The following is a 17,209-nucleotide window of genomic DNA, read 5'->3' on the forward strand; positions in this document are numbered from 1 at the left end:
TTTTCTTTTATCAAAATTCTTCCATTAAAACTTCCTAATGCTTTATATATATATATATATATATATATATATATATATATATATATATATATATATATATTATTGAATTACCTTCTTTCTCTCTCTCGTTTTCCTCAATTGCCCTTCCCTGTTGCTTATCAAATCCTTCCGTAACATCGTACAACGCACTCACAATATTTTTATAAATAATTAACAAAACAACCACCACCTCATAACTATATATATCCTAATTATAAACTCCCCCCAATAACACTGCTTCTTAAATTCAATCTCCATTTTTATTATTACTCATCTTTTCATTACCACATTTCAACCTTTACCAACTACATATTCCATAGGATCATCTCAAAACTAATTGCCTTTAACATTAGTAATTATAACATCCTAAAATCTTTATTTATTTATTTTTAATGCGAGATCTCCGTAAATTGTCCGAATCCTAATTAAATATCTTCTATCTAAAAAAAATCTTGTAAAATAATAAATTATTTAATATTATCGAACAAAGCAAGAAATGAATCCTAATTGAAGGATGAATCGACCTTTTTATCCCATCCATATAATGTCTTTTTAGAGCTCAAGGAAGCATCTCAAGTATACACCAATACCAACGAGTAGATATGAGAGAATTAATTAATGTAAAAAAAAATCATAAGGAGAAAGGATTGATTTTTGAGGTTGCCAGTTTAATCGTTAGGATTGTTTGAGAGGGTAAAATGTAATTGGAATTATTGAGATTAGGAGAGGCATTAAAGTGGGTGAAAATTAAATTGAGGTGAATGAAAAAAAAGAAAATTAAAAGTGAAAAAGAAGATCAAGTTGAAGATAGTGAAAAAGGAACGAACATCCTTCCGAACATGGTTGCTTAAGTAAAGAAGTATATGTCCACTATTTCAAAATTAGTACTCTTTCTTGCAACTGGGGATATATCGGACTTGGGAGCATCACTGACATACATATTCAGATGTTGATAATGTACGGAATGTAATGCCAAGTTGGTCCAACTCTCTCTAACCCCACCCCGGCCCCCATTTGTCTCTTGCCCCCACCCCTTTCTTTCTGAGGACGTTTCAATTTATTTTCTCCTACTTATGGGGATCGGAATTTAATCCACAAATTAAATTAAATTAATCTCCCATTGCATGTTTGTAGTTTTTAAATTTGTTTAATAATATTATTGAGTGTTTATCCCGCCCCATTATTTCCTAATAAGTTGAACAAGTCGGTTTTCATAAGTTGATGAAGTGATTATGTCAAATATGACGATGCACATCTTTTAACATTAAATTAGGCTTCAAGTCACTATCTTTGATACTGTAACTTCTTTATTTTGATCTTGAGAAATGGGGTCTCAAAATCAAAGATGATTGGTTTGAGTATCAATTTATACTTGCTGCTTTTTTTAAAAAAAAATTAATCAACTTTATAGAAAGAAAGAAAGAAAAAAAAAAACACACACACGCACGCACACGCAAGACACACAAGGTAGTTTATTATTAAATAAACTGACGAAACAGGTAAAAAGTATAATATTATGTAAAAGAAAAAAGTGGCAAAAGGAAAAGAAAACTTGTCTGGAAACCATAATTAGGGAGGATTGAGGAGGAGGAATAAATCAAAATGGGATGATCCTTATAGTGGCTATATATCCAAGTTGAAGAAAAGTCTGTTTCTTTTGTTTTTTAATTAACATGGCTTTTACTGAAGGAGAAGAAATCAAAATGGCCATTCAATTATTCCAAAAGACTTGTGCTTTCGGACGTGGGCAAGGCAGCCATGACTGTTATTCCAAAAAGTTAAAAAAGAAAAGAAAAGAAAAAAAGGGTTTGGCTTTGGTACGGAAAGGAAATGACCTCAGCTGGGGATTTTGAGAGCTAAAAAGAAAGAGAGGAAAGCATAAAGAGTATAAGTCGATTTTGTTAGTGGCATTACAGAGCAGAATCAGCCCATAATGACCCGGAAATCCACATTGCCAGACCAGCCTACCAAAGATAATCACACAAATATTCCACCTTTTTCTTTATATCTAGGACACCTTTCTTTTAGTTTTACTCCAACAGGCCGGTGTATGGACACCCATGCAGTAGAAATGCAACATAACCTAGTTTGGATGGAACCTATTGAATCTAATTCCAACTATTCAAACACCCTTTAAGAGGCTTATAAAAGATTTTTTTTTTATTAATGGAGATAGTTGTCTTTTATGTATAACTTTGATGATTTGATGATTTGTTTATGTTAATAACCGAGGTGGGACTTTTGATTATACATATATGTTATAATACGGCAAAGAAAAAGGCGTGAGTCAACGGATTGGTGGGACGTAAATGAGCAAGTTGTGAGATGGGTTTTTAGAATTCAATTTGGGGACAATAAATTGAACGTATATGTATTTAGCTTTTGAAAAAGAGGGTTGAAAGTATAGATAAGCTCATTACAATTACACGCAAACTGCGAGTGGAAAGGGAGCAGATTGGGGGAGGATGTTCAATGCTTGGGGCGATTTTTCATCCTCTTTGGCCCCAACTCACAACATAAATTCAATTGAAAAATATACTTCTTCTTTTTTCTAAGCAGAAAAAGAGAAAAAAAAAAAAAAAGAATTCTTTATCTTTTAAGTCTCAATGTGTGTACTGAATATGTTGAACTCTTGGGGGGAAATATCTGAAAAGGGTGGACCCAAATTTGTTTGGTCGCTGTGAATTGGGACCTGAAATTTAAGGGTGTGGCAGCAATCTTCTTTTCTGAATCAATCTGCCTTTTGTAATTTGCTTATTCTCTCCCAATTTTCCCTTGAATTCAGCAGGAAAAAAGTTCAAAATATTTTGGTTATATGATAAAACAATGAGCTTATCAATCTATTTGGTAATATGGTAATTAAGAAGTAGGAAGAAGAAAGGTGGATTTGGTAGCTTGAAGTTCCCATAGATCTTTAGGAAGTAACTACGGTGTAAATTAGTGTAAAGGAAGTAGTATGGATAGGTATGTTGTTATAAGATGGGACAGAATAGAGCCCACTTGAGCTGTATATCAACTCCTATCACTTTAATGCACTCAAGATTGATATGTACGGATGCAAGAGGTAGGTTTAATTATAATATTACAAGTTTAAACCCAAAAGGGTATAAAAAACAGAAAAAGAAAGAAAAAAGAGCCTAACCAATTGTGTTTCTGACAAAAAAAAAAGGTCGATGTTTCAAAGTTTGTTTGGGTCGCTCAATCGAACAACCGTAAATATATACCAATCAAAAAATAATTTTGAGTTGATAACATATTGACACTCTACAACTTCAATCATGCCAAAAGCTTCTTTGACACTCTTACATGCAACACTTTAGGCATGTGTTAGAGGATTGATTTATAAATAGCCTTATTCAACCATCTCAAAAAGATAGATAAGTAATATCCGAAGGAGAGATGTAACACCTCAATTTTTTCAGGTTTAACTAAAATAGTCACTCTTAACACCAACTTTAAGCATCAAAGTACAGTTGGCTTAACACCACACATGTTCGAGGGAGGATTTTTTAGACAAGTCAACTCGAACAATATTAAGACCAATCCAGAAGGTAGTGGGTTAGAAGGTCTAGGCCATTAAGTAAGGATGTCATCAATCGGTCGGAGTCGATTTTCTGACCAAAACGCCATTGAACTAACTATATTATATATTAAATATGTTTGAATCGATCCAACTGTGGATCGATTTAAGCCTTTGAAATTTTTATACGATATTATCAATTAGGATTTTACCCAAGCTAACTCCCGAACCCTTCCTTTTCTCTGCTTGACCACCTTTGATTTAGTTAACTTGATTTTTGGCCTATCATGCTCACCTCACCACCAAACACCCGTGGTACAATTCAATGTGAATGAAATACATAAAACAATGAGTTTCTAAACTTTAAAAACTATAAAATTGGTTCAATAAGTCTTTAAATTGTGTCCTTTCATAAAATTAACTTGCTTGCTTGAAATAGAAAAAAAGTCTTATTAGACGTAAAATACAGCTTTATCTAACATAGCAGATAATAAATTAAAACATTCAAATATACCATTGACCAACACAATGTTAAAAGTTTAAAAACCTAATTGACAGGTTCCTTTTATATATAAAATTAAAAGTGGATGAATAATAAGTTTTTTTTTTTTTTTTTTTTTTTAATTTTATTTTCGAAGACATTTAGACAAAAACTTGGAAAGTTCATTATAGTTTGTTTACTCGTGGCGGTGATATATTATGATGGGAAAGGGTGTGTGGGCCTAAGTTAGGCATGGGCCTGAGTCCGGCGCGGTTGGAGTTGGTATGGTGCACACAGCTTGGGCTTTGGGCCGTAGCCCACCACACAATTTTCTCATCTGGCAATGGCTGCAGAAGGCAGAGAGGTCATTCTTTATTTTATAATTTATATTACCAAAAAAAGAACATATATAAAATAAAATTAGGAAAAACGAATCAGAATATTTAGAAAAAATAGCAAAATATGGTAGTAAATGTAGGATGGATTGTGTATGTATATGAGTTTTGTAATTTAAAATAGTTTTTAGAAAGGAAAGGTGATTATATTGGTAGAAATTTGGAAGCTAGAATTTGGGTCATGTTAATGGTGAAAACTCCTGTCTGTGTGTCTGTGTGTCTGTGTGTCTGTCTCTCTCCAACCTTGCATCATGCATGATGCACATGTCTCTCTCTAAATCTCTTCTTTATTCTTTTACTACTTTTTAAAACAAATATTTCTTCTTCTTAAAAGTATTATTTTAATTGTGTAATGTTTGTTTCTACTATATGAAGACTACTCCTTGGTGCTTTCTGGTTAAGCTTAAGCTAAGTGTTTTATTTGTATTCTCCCCTTTTCTTCAACTACTGTTTGTCTTTTTCAAAACATACTTTTAAACAACTTCCAAATTTTAGTTTAAGAGATGGAAGAATCAAAACTGCTTTTAGGTAATTTTAGAATACAATTCCTTGTTGAGATGAAATGCCAAGTACTATATGGGGATCTCTATTTTATTTCTCCAAGAGAGGATTTTTTTTTTTTTTTTTTTTTTTTTTTTTTTTTTTGTAACCATGTATCCTTTTCATTCATCATCTTATTTGAATACTCCCCTTCAGTACTTAGTTAATTAAGGATTAGCATTTCAACAATGAAATTACAAAAACAAGATATATATATGGAAAAAAAAAAGAAAAAAAGAAAAGCAAGCTCTAGCATGATTTTCAATATGATTTGTTTTTCCATATATTTATCACTACTAACACAATTTGTTCCGGAGAAAAAGTTTGTGAGCTACACAGAATATGAGTAAAGATGATAAAAAGGAAGATATATATAAAGTTTGTGATATTAGAATTATGTTATATCCATGTTACTGCATTATTTAGGGTTTTACATGTTAGTACTATATCTATGATTTTATTGTTATGATATTAAGTTATAAGAGTTATACTACAAAATCTATCATATTTTCGGCATGTACATTAAAAAACATATAAATGTTAGAAAGAGACTGTAATATTAAGTCAAGTTTAAAAATTAGATCTATATAACTATAAAAAAATATCCTAAAGATCGGACTTTTAAAATTGAAGATAAATTAAATCTTTATGCAAAGCATTGAAGCAAGATGCTCGTAAAATTGCTGATTTGTTGATATTTCTTTAAATATGGGCTTGGAAACGATTTCCCACAATAGCTCCATAATATTGATGGAGAGACCAATTTTGTGTAACAAGATCAGCTACTCATGCAATTAGTCTAAGTACATGTTCGACCTTTTTCAACGTGATCAGGTACGTCAATACTAAAATTTCAATTTTTTTATGCATTAGTATACATACATTTATTTATTTTTAATGTAATGTGTGATGTTTCATATTATTAGGGAGCGTTACAAAAATGTAATTGATAAGTTGCCAAATTTTTGTAAGAACAGTCAAGATATATAGCAGACCATCAGTTCTCTCATATACATATTGGTGAGTGGCAACATCCTGATAGGGTGCTCAAACAATGCAATCTTAAACAAAATATCCCATCAGAATGGAATACTGAGCCACTTTTGCATAACATTGACTTGGGTGTTATGGATTGGTCAGAGAAGGTTGCACATTTGGTAGTGCGTTGGTGATCTCGTAGAAAATTTATGGCTATAGGAGTTTCGATTCAGCAATTTAATATGGATCTGACTAAAAAATACATCCATCAACATAATAATATTATGAGACTCTACATCATTTGACCAGGAGCAGTTGTAGGTCATCTGGTACATATTTAAATATTGTTTAATAATGAGAGACACATGGATGAGATATATAATATGTACGATCTACCTATTGTACCTCCACCAGTTCATAGGAGACGAGTCCGAGTGGAATAAGCTGAACTCGATGAAGTTTACCATAATGTGGAAGAAGTGTTGACATAAACATAGAGCCAAACTGGTTATGGTAGTTCGATAATGATGATACCAACATTTGGAGCAGGATATTGTGATTTTGAATTCGATACAGAATATTAAGATTTAGGGGTCAATCCATCATCTTTATATATAGATGCCGGTTCATCAACTTCTTACATGTATGGACACGAATGTGCCCATGGAGAATATAATAAATATATGTACTATGAAGTACCTGTAGAGATAACAGATCGATAAGAGTACCAACAAGAACTAGAGAACCAAGAGGAGTCAGGACAACATAGAGTTCAGAGTCGATGGCGACAACTAGCTCGAAATCGACGACGTCTGGATTGTGGAACACAATAATTTTCTTTTATCTTTTAAATGAATGTAATTTGGTTATTAAAAAAATTTTAATTTAGATTTAATCTTCTCAATTACAGGTCATTATTAAAAAAACATGATTGATTCAAGAATCATGTTTTTTTAATAATTAAAAACACAAATATAAATTTTCATAAAATTAATGACAAATGAAAAAAAAAAGATAAAACAAATAATCTATAAATAAATTGAAATGTCAATATAGTTTGATTTAATTATTTAAAAATATTAATCCAAATTTCTAATATTGGAAGCCGATAATAACAAAATTTAAATTTTTATAAAAATATTAAAATAAATAAGATAAACGGAGTCCAACGAATAAAAGAGGAGAGAGAACCCAATATAGTAATGTCTTAGGTTCAACTCAAAGACATCGAAGAGAGAAAATATTGGATAGAGAAAGCATTGTTACGTTGAGTTGAATCTTGAGAAAGAAAACAAAACCTACGATGTTTTAATAATTATTTTATGTTTGATGTGTGAATATAAAAAATAATTAGACAACGTAAGTATGATTGGGACCCCAATAGTTTAAAGAAAAGGCGGTTTGTGTTATAAAAGAAATAAAACCATTTAGATGAGAAAGGGTAGAAAAGTAGTTTAAATATGTCAAATGCATTCATTTATGCATCATATAAATTTAAATATTATGACAAATAAATACGTGTTAGGCGGAGGGAGGAGGAGTTGTGGAGTTGTGTTTGGTCTTCCAAATTCAGATATCTCATTTTGTCTTCAATTTACTTAATTACTTTATTCAAATTAATATATAATTCATTCTTTCATTACAATAAATCATATATTAGGTACATATGTACCATTCTTTGAAAACATAGTCAGTTCGAATCGTACTTTTTTCACATACGTTTATTACTAAGTTGGGTCGATGCACTTCTTCTACAATTTTATATTATAACACATATTTTATAGAAATTGATATGTGATTTAATTAAATCTTGTTAGTTAGGTTATTCTTTTAATATGGATTTAACTACAATCTCCATATATAATTATTAATAAATTTAACAAGTAGATAAAATAATTTTGTAAGAAAAAAAAAACATAAGAAAGTGTATTCTGAATAATATTATTATAATTAAACTAAAAGTGTATTTGGAATGATTTAGATTTTTTTTCAAATATTCATTTATATTTAAACACTTTTGATAAAAACTTCTTAAAATAAAAACACAATGTGTTTTAATATTTTATTTTTTAAAAGTATTTGTACATAAATTTCTTTTGTTTATTATACATACTAAAAATGCTTTATTAAAATTTTTCAAGATTGAAGCAGCGGCGATTGTCACGCCTTGCCCCACAAACTTCCTTGCTTAGTATGCGAGCTGCGGTGTGACTTTGAGTATCTTGACATGTTAAATGCCAAAACATTCATATTTAGATCCTTAAGCTTTGCTTAATCGCTTACTCCTTCCTTTCTTAACTCTAGTCATAATTTAGGCAATAAAACAACTTAGCAAGGGAATAAGACAAACATATACTTTTATTAACTTGAACAAAGCCTTACAACTCTTTAGATAAATCACATAAGTACAACACTTAAGTTTAAACTAACCACCTTGACAGTCTTTTCTCGCCTAGCAAGCCCTTTCACTTCTCTACTTGGCCTTAATGCTTGAAACCTGGAATGTAAAATTTTAGAACATAAGTCTAAAAGACTTAGTGAGGTTTTTATGAAATTCTTTTCGCAAAATACGTTTTGTAAACTTCATTTCGCCAAACATATCAAATCACATCAATACACATTTCTCATATCACACATTAGTCAAGTCATTCATTTCGCCAAGAATCCCAAATCATTCTCTATGCAAGGACTCATCATCCCGTGTTTAGACTACTGAGATGGCCTTTTCATCCTTAGCATCTGAGAATATTCTGATTCGTTCTTGTTGCTTAGGCCGTTAAACACAATGCAGTCTTTTTCTACATTGGCCAGTTTCACTCCACCATGTAGTCTTTTTCTACATGGTTGCCTTTACTCCTTATATGCACATAACAGTTAGCTCATTGATAGGAAATAAACTAATGGTTTAAACACCCTTTCATAAATCATTGAAACACAAAACATGCACTACAAGAAGAAGGGGATATGTCGATGCAGAGATGCGTCAAGAGAAGTCAAAAATGTCTCTGCATCAAGAGAAGTCAGAAATGCATCGAGAGAGGCTACGCCGACATAGAAATCGATTCGACAAGGACGTCGTGAGAAAAGCGTCGATGTAGCCTTGCCCTCTTCGTCGAGATGGTTAATACGTAGGTAGTGAGGAACTATCGACGTGTGTTAACGGTGTCGTAAATACCTCACTACTAACATTGCCATGTACGTCGGCGTCATTTAGTACGGGGCGTTGGCAGTATTATTTGATTTATTTTTTATTAATTAACGTAAAATTAATAAAAAATTCTAACTTTTATTAAATAATGTAAACTTAATAAAAAATTATTAAAATTCTAAATTGAATTAGAATTAACATAAAATTGAAAAAAAAATGTTAAAATACCAAATCGAATTTATTTTTAATTGAAATATTAAAAAAGTACACATTCGTAGGTAATTCAAATATAAATTACATGAATAATACAAAGTAAAAATGAAAACTTAAATATAGTTCTAAGCGTCGACGCCAGTTTCTCGACTTTTACACATTGCCTTAACATCATTGTAGCTAGTATGATCACAGAGACATGGGGAGAATGTGGAAAGAGAAAAGTTGAACCTTATTACGTGTTGCATCAGGAGAAACATGAGGTCGCTTCAAATAGAAACAACTCTTACTCTGGTGGTTTCAAAAAATTAATTGGAAAGAGAGAAGCAGAAAATGACAAGATCGAGAACCGAATAGGTAAGCCATAAAAAGTTTTCCACTTGCATATAAAGTAAATGTGATTGATAGCTTTTTTAACAATCAATCATATTTACCTAATAGGCAAGTGAGGAACTTTCTATAGCTTACCTGTTCGGTTCTCAATTTTGTCATTTTCTGCTCCTTTCTTTCGAATCAATTTTTTGAACCAACAGATTTAGGGTTTTTTTTGTTTGAAGCAAGCTTGTATTTTTTCAGACGCGGCTCGTAATACTACCCTCTTTACATATGCTGCCAATGTCTTTATGATCATACTAGACAGATGGCGGCGAGGGCAAGGCACGACAGACGCGACAGACGTCTTCTCCTCTTCTCCTTCTTCTCCTTCTTCTCCTCTCTTTCTCTTCTAAATTTCAGTTATGTCTTTTAGAGAACTGAAACGAAATATATAGGAGAACTCCCGACACCATTAGTGATTCATCGGGAATAGTTAGAAACAGTTCCGATGAATCATTAATGACGTCAAAAGTAGGTAAACCTTTTTCGACACCATGCATGGAGCATCGAAGATCTTGCTCTGATACATAATTAATGTTTGAGTTTATTCCGATGCTCGTGCAAGGCATCAAAAACTATATTACCTATTTTCGACATCGATTAAGAACCACCGAGAACAGGTGTACCCATTCTCGATGCCATGCATGTAGCATTAGGAATCTTGCTTTGACACATAATTAATGTTCGAGTTTATCCCGACGTCCCGTGTAAGCCGTCGAGAACTATATTCCTATTTTCGATGCTGGTTGAGAACCGTCGAGATTGGCTTCTTTTTTTTCGACGTTCTTCACGACACATTGGAAAAAGATAATATTAAAATAATATTTTCGTCGAGTCCCAACGCATGCAACACGATGTCGGGAATAGTCGTCTATTCTGACGTTCCTTCTTCTGACGCCATTTTGTACGTTGGAAACCCTCGATTTCTTGTAGTGATGCTTTAAAAATATAATAAATTTGCTTTAAACATAAAATAGACTTTACTTGAAATCTCTTTAGAAATATTCATATTGTAATCATCACTTCAAATCGATGAACACTTAAATAAAGAAAGCTTGAAGACATTTAAATAATTTAAAGAAAACACTCACACTACTTAACTTCTTAAACTTCAAAGGCTTTTCGTCTTCTTCTTCTCACGTAGACACTTTGACAACACTTCAATACTTAAACTTTTCTTTTCAAATTCTCAAAATAACCATAACTAATAATTTGACTGAAGGCCCATATTTATACTAATCCTTAAACAAGTTTAGTTACCCTTAAGCTCTTGATACATGGTCACCTCCTGCTTCTTAGTGGTACACGTGTAATCTTAAGATTTAACTTATTTATGCTTAACTTAAACCTTACATGTCGCCTATTAAGTAAATTTAGGAAATTTATGAGAAGTTTCCTTGTTTTTTCTCGTCAAGTTCCATTTCACATAGAACTCTAATCGCCTAACCTTTCAAAAGTCCTCTCACATGACCTTTCTCACGAAGTAAACCCACATCTTCTTGCGTAGACCACTTAAAACGCTATTTTAGGACATTTAATCAAATTTTTACTTCTTTTAACTACGGGTTTTAACTACTTGTCTTATCTATGGGTCTTAACTACAAGTTTTACACCGACGGTCGCTGGATTTAGTTGTTGGAAGTTAACCTGTAGAGTCACCAAAGGTGGTGGTCGAAAATTGGCCGACAACGATCAATGGGAGGTGGTGTTGAAAGTGGGTTGACTAACTTCCAAACCCTTGAAACAAATACCTCTAAGGTAAAAAATAGTAATAGCATGTGGGTTATTTTAAATCCTAATCCTAATCCTCAACTAAAACTAAACCTTGCTCCAAACAAGGAGTGAACTATTATAGCCAACTTCACTCCAGTATACTCCTAGCCTTATGTTGGGGTTGATGCACTAAATCTCGTGGTCTTGTAGTTTGTAATTGTATATATTATACAAACTTTTTATTTATCTAATAAAATAAAGTGTTTTATTTTATTTGACATTTAGTTGCATTAACCCACAAAACCAATAAACTAACATCCAAGGTTATCTTCTGTAACCTAAACATGTATGTGGAGACATACAAGTGGATCATATTTAAGTGATAACCTAACTGATATGTAGTAAATGGATAAGGCTGGATACCTTATCCTGGTACACTACGAATACGACCTGCTTTGTAGTTGTTACAATTGTTCTAAAGTGCTACAAATGATTTGATCCTAATTATTCATGTCGAGACATTAGAGTGAGGGTATTCTATACAAAGAGTTTGTATAAGACCGGACCATGAAATGAATAGTCTCTCTTATTAACATCGTTACTAGTTGAGACTACATTTTACCAGGATGACTATAGGTGACTTGACCTAAATCCTGAGTGAGTTGTGAACTCCTGCCTATGAAGGCAATCCTTTGATTTGCATGAGTGAGAGTGGCCTATGTAGCTGACTCAATATGCCTACCATTTTGGGGATTCGTCTGATTGAGGAGCTGGGAACACAGCTACACAAGAAGGAATTCACTCATTCTCTATAAATAGAGTAAGTAGAGAAATTGCTCTCTTAAGGGCTGATTTCAGGGCTTGAACAATGTGGCGCCACACCATTTCTTAGCCTAAGAGGAGTTCAGTTATAGTAGGATTATAGTTATTGTTCATTAAAGGAATCAATGGTACTTAAGGAGTTAGATGTAATTATAGGGGTAAAACGATAATTTTTGGCCTAGCTGTACTTACGAGCAATTTGTGAAGGGTCATTGCACTATTGATTGGTTATATCTAATGGACACAAAAATATATCTACAGTAAAAAGAGTGCAACTATTAGTCTTTAGTGGAAGGACCAATAGTTAATGAATAAAGATTAATTTAATTAAAGAGTTTAATTAATTAATCCCATTTTATTGGAGCTTCAATCTGTAGGTCCATAAGGTCCCCTTGTTAGCTCAATAAGGATAAATGAGAATGAAATTTATTTTGGTTTAATTTGAATTGTTCAAATCGATTAAAGGGAATAAATTGTAAAGATACAATTAATATAATGTATTTGATACATTATAATGTAAAGTTTTTGTGAGAGAAGTTAATATTTGAATATGATTCAAATAATAATAATAATATGAATAAGATTCATAAATAAACTATAAGTTAAAATTAATATGGATTCGATTCATATTAGAACTATGGATTATATGAGAGATCTAAACCATTAGTTATATTATATATGATATGATATAAAGTATATATTATATGAGATATAATATATATTAATTTTATTTAACTTAATTAATATTTTTTAAATAAATAGAATGAATAACTCTTTTGGGAGTTATTCTACGTGTGAAAGAGGGGGGAAGTTATCAATAATGGTTAAGATTTGTTTTTAAAAGAAAAAGAGAGTTTTTTTTAAGACTCTCTTATCGATCTCTCTGTATTCCAAAAAGGAATCGAAGATTTTGTGGTGTCTTGAAAGCTTAAAAGAAGAGTTATTTAAAGTTCTACAAAGGTTAGTTTCTTTTCACATTTTTCCTCCACAAGAAGCATGCTTAAGTTTTGTTTATTTTTTTTCTTTGAATTTATTGGTTTTACAAATTGAATTTCACTTGCATGACGTTCATACGCTTTCGCTTTGGAAATTCCATTCATTCACCCTAAACATGCCCTTAAGTTCTACTTAATGCCTCAATAGTTTTATTTACGATGATTATATGTATTTGATTTAAATTCTCTCATGACAAAGTCTATGAAAGTTATGTATGATAGTTAATTACTTCTTAAATCCAATTTTGATCTAATGTACATGAAGTTGCATAAATTAGTTAATGCTCATTATTTTTGTCTTGCACCCATAGTTACGCTCATATCAAAATATCCTTGCTTTGACAATAACAATTTGAGAGAGAGTTTAAAACAATTTATTAGTTGAACATGATGAACATATATTTCTATAAAAAAATGATAAATTCAACCAAATAATTTAACAACATTAAATGAATGTTGCAATATTTAGTAATTAAAGGTCGAAATATGTTAATAGAGAATAAGTATTTATCATATTAGAACAACACATATTTGTATGAAAATTTTGTTTTTTGAATGTATAATACAAACGATATACAATAATCTTGTACTTACGTTATTAAAAGTCTATATGAAAAATAAAAATCTTTAGTGATGAAAAGGAGAACGATGTATGAAAGCAAACTTTGAGAAATTATTTGTATCTCTCGAAGAGATTACACCTTTCATTTTAACCTCGTTGTTACAAATTTGTTATAATCTCTTGAAGAGATAATTATTTTCCTGACCCAGTTGTATATGAGTGAGATATCTATATTTCTTTTGAACCTCTTAAAGAGAATAAGAATAATTAATGTTTATGTTTTTGCATATAATACATCTATCCATATTATACTTAAAAGTAAATAATACATCCAAAATTCAAATGCTTGAAGCGAAAAATCAAGTATAATATTAAGTTATGAAGATTTGATAGTCTTGATTAAAAAAATTGTGGAAAAGAAAATATTATTTTGCCAAGATAAGCAAAATTTACAATTGATATACTTTATTCTCTTGTAAGAAAAAAATTAAAAAATTTGGAAGATACGTAATCATCTAGAGATTTATAATAAGAATAATATATGATATTCATATACTGTATATAATTAATCTTCTACATGATGTTCATACAAAAAATGTCTGCTTTTACTTCTAAATTATATTACACACATATTTGTGTGATTGAAATATATGCATCAATGAACCAAATTCATTGGTCCAAATATAATTTTATTTGACATGATGAATCATTTTGAGTCAATAATGAAATTAATCATTGAAAATATACATTGACATCTATTAACGAATTAGAAGATTCTTTAACGTAATAAATTGTCAATATGTCTTGTTCTAAAGAGATTAATTATCAAACCCTCACTAGGAAAAATTGAAATTCAATCTCTCATGCTTTTGGAAGAGATTCATGGTTTATTGATTGTTGTTGATCTTATTGATGGTCATATATATACTTATTATTTTGTTTTGAGAATGCTAGTGAGTTTGCATCCCAAACATTTGATAATTGATAGGGATAAGTGATGAACAATCTATAGCTTATGTTCGAATAGCAAAGCTTCTAAATTTGTATGAGATCATGCTTAAAATGATGGAACAATTAAACACTATGTTGAAATTAATATCATATCAATTAATAAATACTTTGAACACCCGTGATGAGTAATGTATTTACTATACAATTTGCTAGTTCTCATAATGAGACAATATTTTCAACATTAGGGGAGAAATTAAGAAAAAGCTGAAAAAATGAATTGAATGAAATGCATAAGTATGATCTTATTTTACAAATTAAATGGCAGATGTATTTACAGAACATTTACAACTAAGTAACCAAGTTATAATGGTTACAAAGACACTATCTAAGAATGATATTCTAGTGTAACAAGTTGTCACTACTACACGCCTGAAATGTGACAGACAAATGAGTTCCAAAGATAAAGATCCTTGAAAGAAGAAGTGGTCAATTAATGACTCAGTTAAGAATATGAAAATTCTAAAAGAAATTCTGAATATGAGTACTCATAAGAATCTTAAAGTAAATAAGGACAGTAAAGAGATCTCGATAAAATTATATGTCATGACAAGAAAAAGATGTAACCATACATAAATAACTTGACAACATTTTTACATACAGTGTTGCTCACGATACTATCTATGAAAATAAGTAAATGTACTTTGACATATTGAACAATGTCGCGACACAGAAAGGATTGACTTATGTGAAAAGAAACAATCCAATCAAGTTAAATTTACTTTTTAAATCGCAAGAACTAGTAGTTCGGACATTAATTAAGGAATGTCAAACATGCAAGATACGAGTATTTGTAAGAAAAACAAATAGAATGAGGTTCAATTATACAAACCAAGACAAATTGCACAATAATATTGTAAAGAACCAGTATTGGTTATACAGAGAGACATGTTCTTCTATGGTGGATACATTACCTGACAGTGTATCTAAAATATCTGAATGTGTACGAAAAAACTCAACATTCACCTTGTGGATGTAGTCACTATACATTTATATGAATTTATTAATAATTATATCCCTGAAGGATTAAAGGTACTCAAGTAATATGATTTAAGTATTAGAGAATTATAAAACATTCCAGACGAATATAACCATATTATTAATTTTTTGTTTATATACGGGTATAAAAATAATTCATATTTGTTTGTATGCTTTTAAAAGAAACCACAATTTGAGATTCATTAAATATTGTTGATGATTGAGTAGACACTCCTAAAGAAATTTCAAAGGCAATAATAAAGTTTCTCTAGAATGAAACTGAGATTATATATTTTGCTTAGCTTGCAAATAAAACATAAACCAAATGAAGTTACATCAATTTATACCTAAATGAACTAGTTATATCATTGAACTTTCTTAGGATTGTTCATTCACTCTGTTTGCAAAAAAAAAAAAGAAAAAAAAAAGAAAAAAAAATCATCTAATATCAAAAAGATAATGAAACACTTGAAATCCTCCTAAGGAATCGTAATTTTGAGAAATAAGTGTACATATATTTTTATTAGTTTATACATATCTTTATTGTCCTCTCTTTATGTTTGATTTTGTAACTATTATTCTTACAACCCTATTTAATTGAGATCATTTTTTGAGATACGACAATGCACATTATTATTTATAGGGAAAATGTAATAAAATAAACTATTTACCACTCGTATAACAAAACTCACAAAGTTAGCAATTTTTTAAATATTCTAGTTTTACCCTTCCATCTTTCTTTTGCAATTGTCTTCCTCCTACTATTTCTTTGTCTTCCTTCTTTTTCTTCTTCTTTTTTTTTTCTGCAATTTCTTTCCATCATTTTTCTTATTGAAAGTTTAATCTTTTTTTTTCGCTTTTCCATCGTCTTTCTATTTTTTTTTGCTGCGATTTCTTTCCATCGTTTTTTTACTACATAAAATAGCTAAATCTAAAAGATTGTGTACAAAGAATCTTGAAAAAAAATCATTTAAACTGGAGTAGCCAAATGTTAAAAAAAAAAATAAACGATCGTGAAACAAAAGTAAACAATTTTGTAAAGAAATCTAATGATCGTGTACCAAAAGAATTAAAAAAATCGTCTACCAAATTTAAAAAAAAAATCATTTAAATTTAAACGTACGATCATGTAACAAAATTAAATGATCAATCTTGAAAAAATTATTTAGATTAGAATAGCCAAATGTAAACGATTGTAGAAAAGTAAATGATTGTGTAATCATCGTGCAGATAAATCTAAACGATCGTGTACCAAAAGAATTAAAAAAATCCTAAATGTAAACGGTCGTGTACCAAATTTTTTGACTCAAATTTAAACGATCGCGTATAAATTGTAGCCATATCTACGATTGCAAATATATTACGGGCGCGTTATTGACGAGATATTTTTGATATTTTACACGGTGTACCTGTAAACTTTTTTTCGTTTTTGGAATTGTTCT

Source organism: Cucumis melo, chromosome 1 (assembly GCF_025177605.1).
Source record: "Cucumis melo cultivar AY chromosome 1, USDA_Cmelo_AY_1.0, whole genome shotgun sequence".
In the NCBI taxonomy this organism is placed as follows: domain Eukaryota; kingdom Viridiplantae; phylum Streptophyta; class Magnoliopsida; order Cucurbitales; family Cucurbitaceae; genus Cucumis; species Cucumis melo.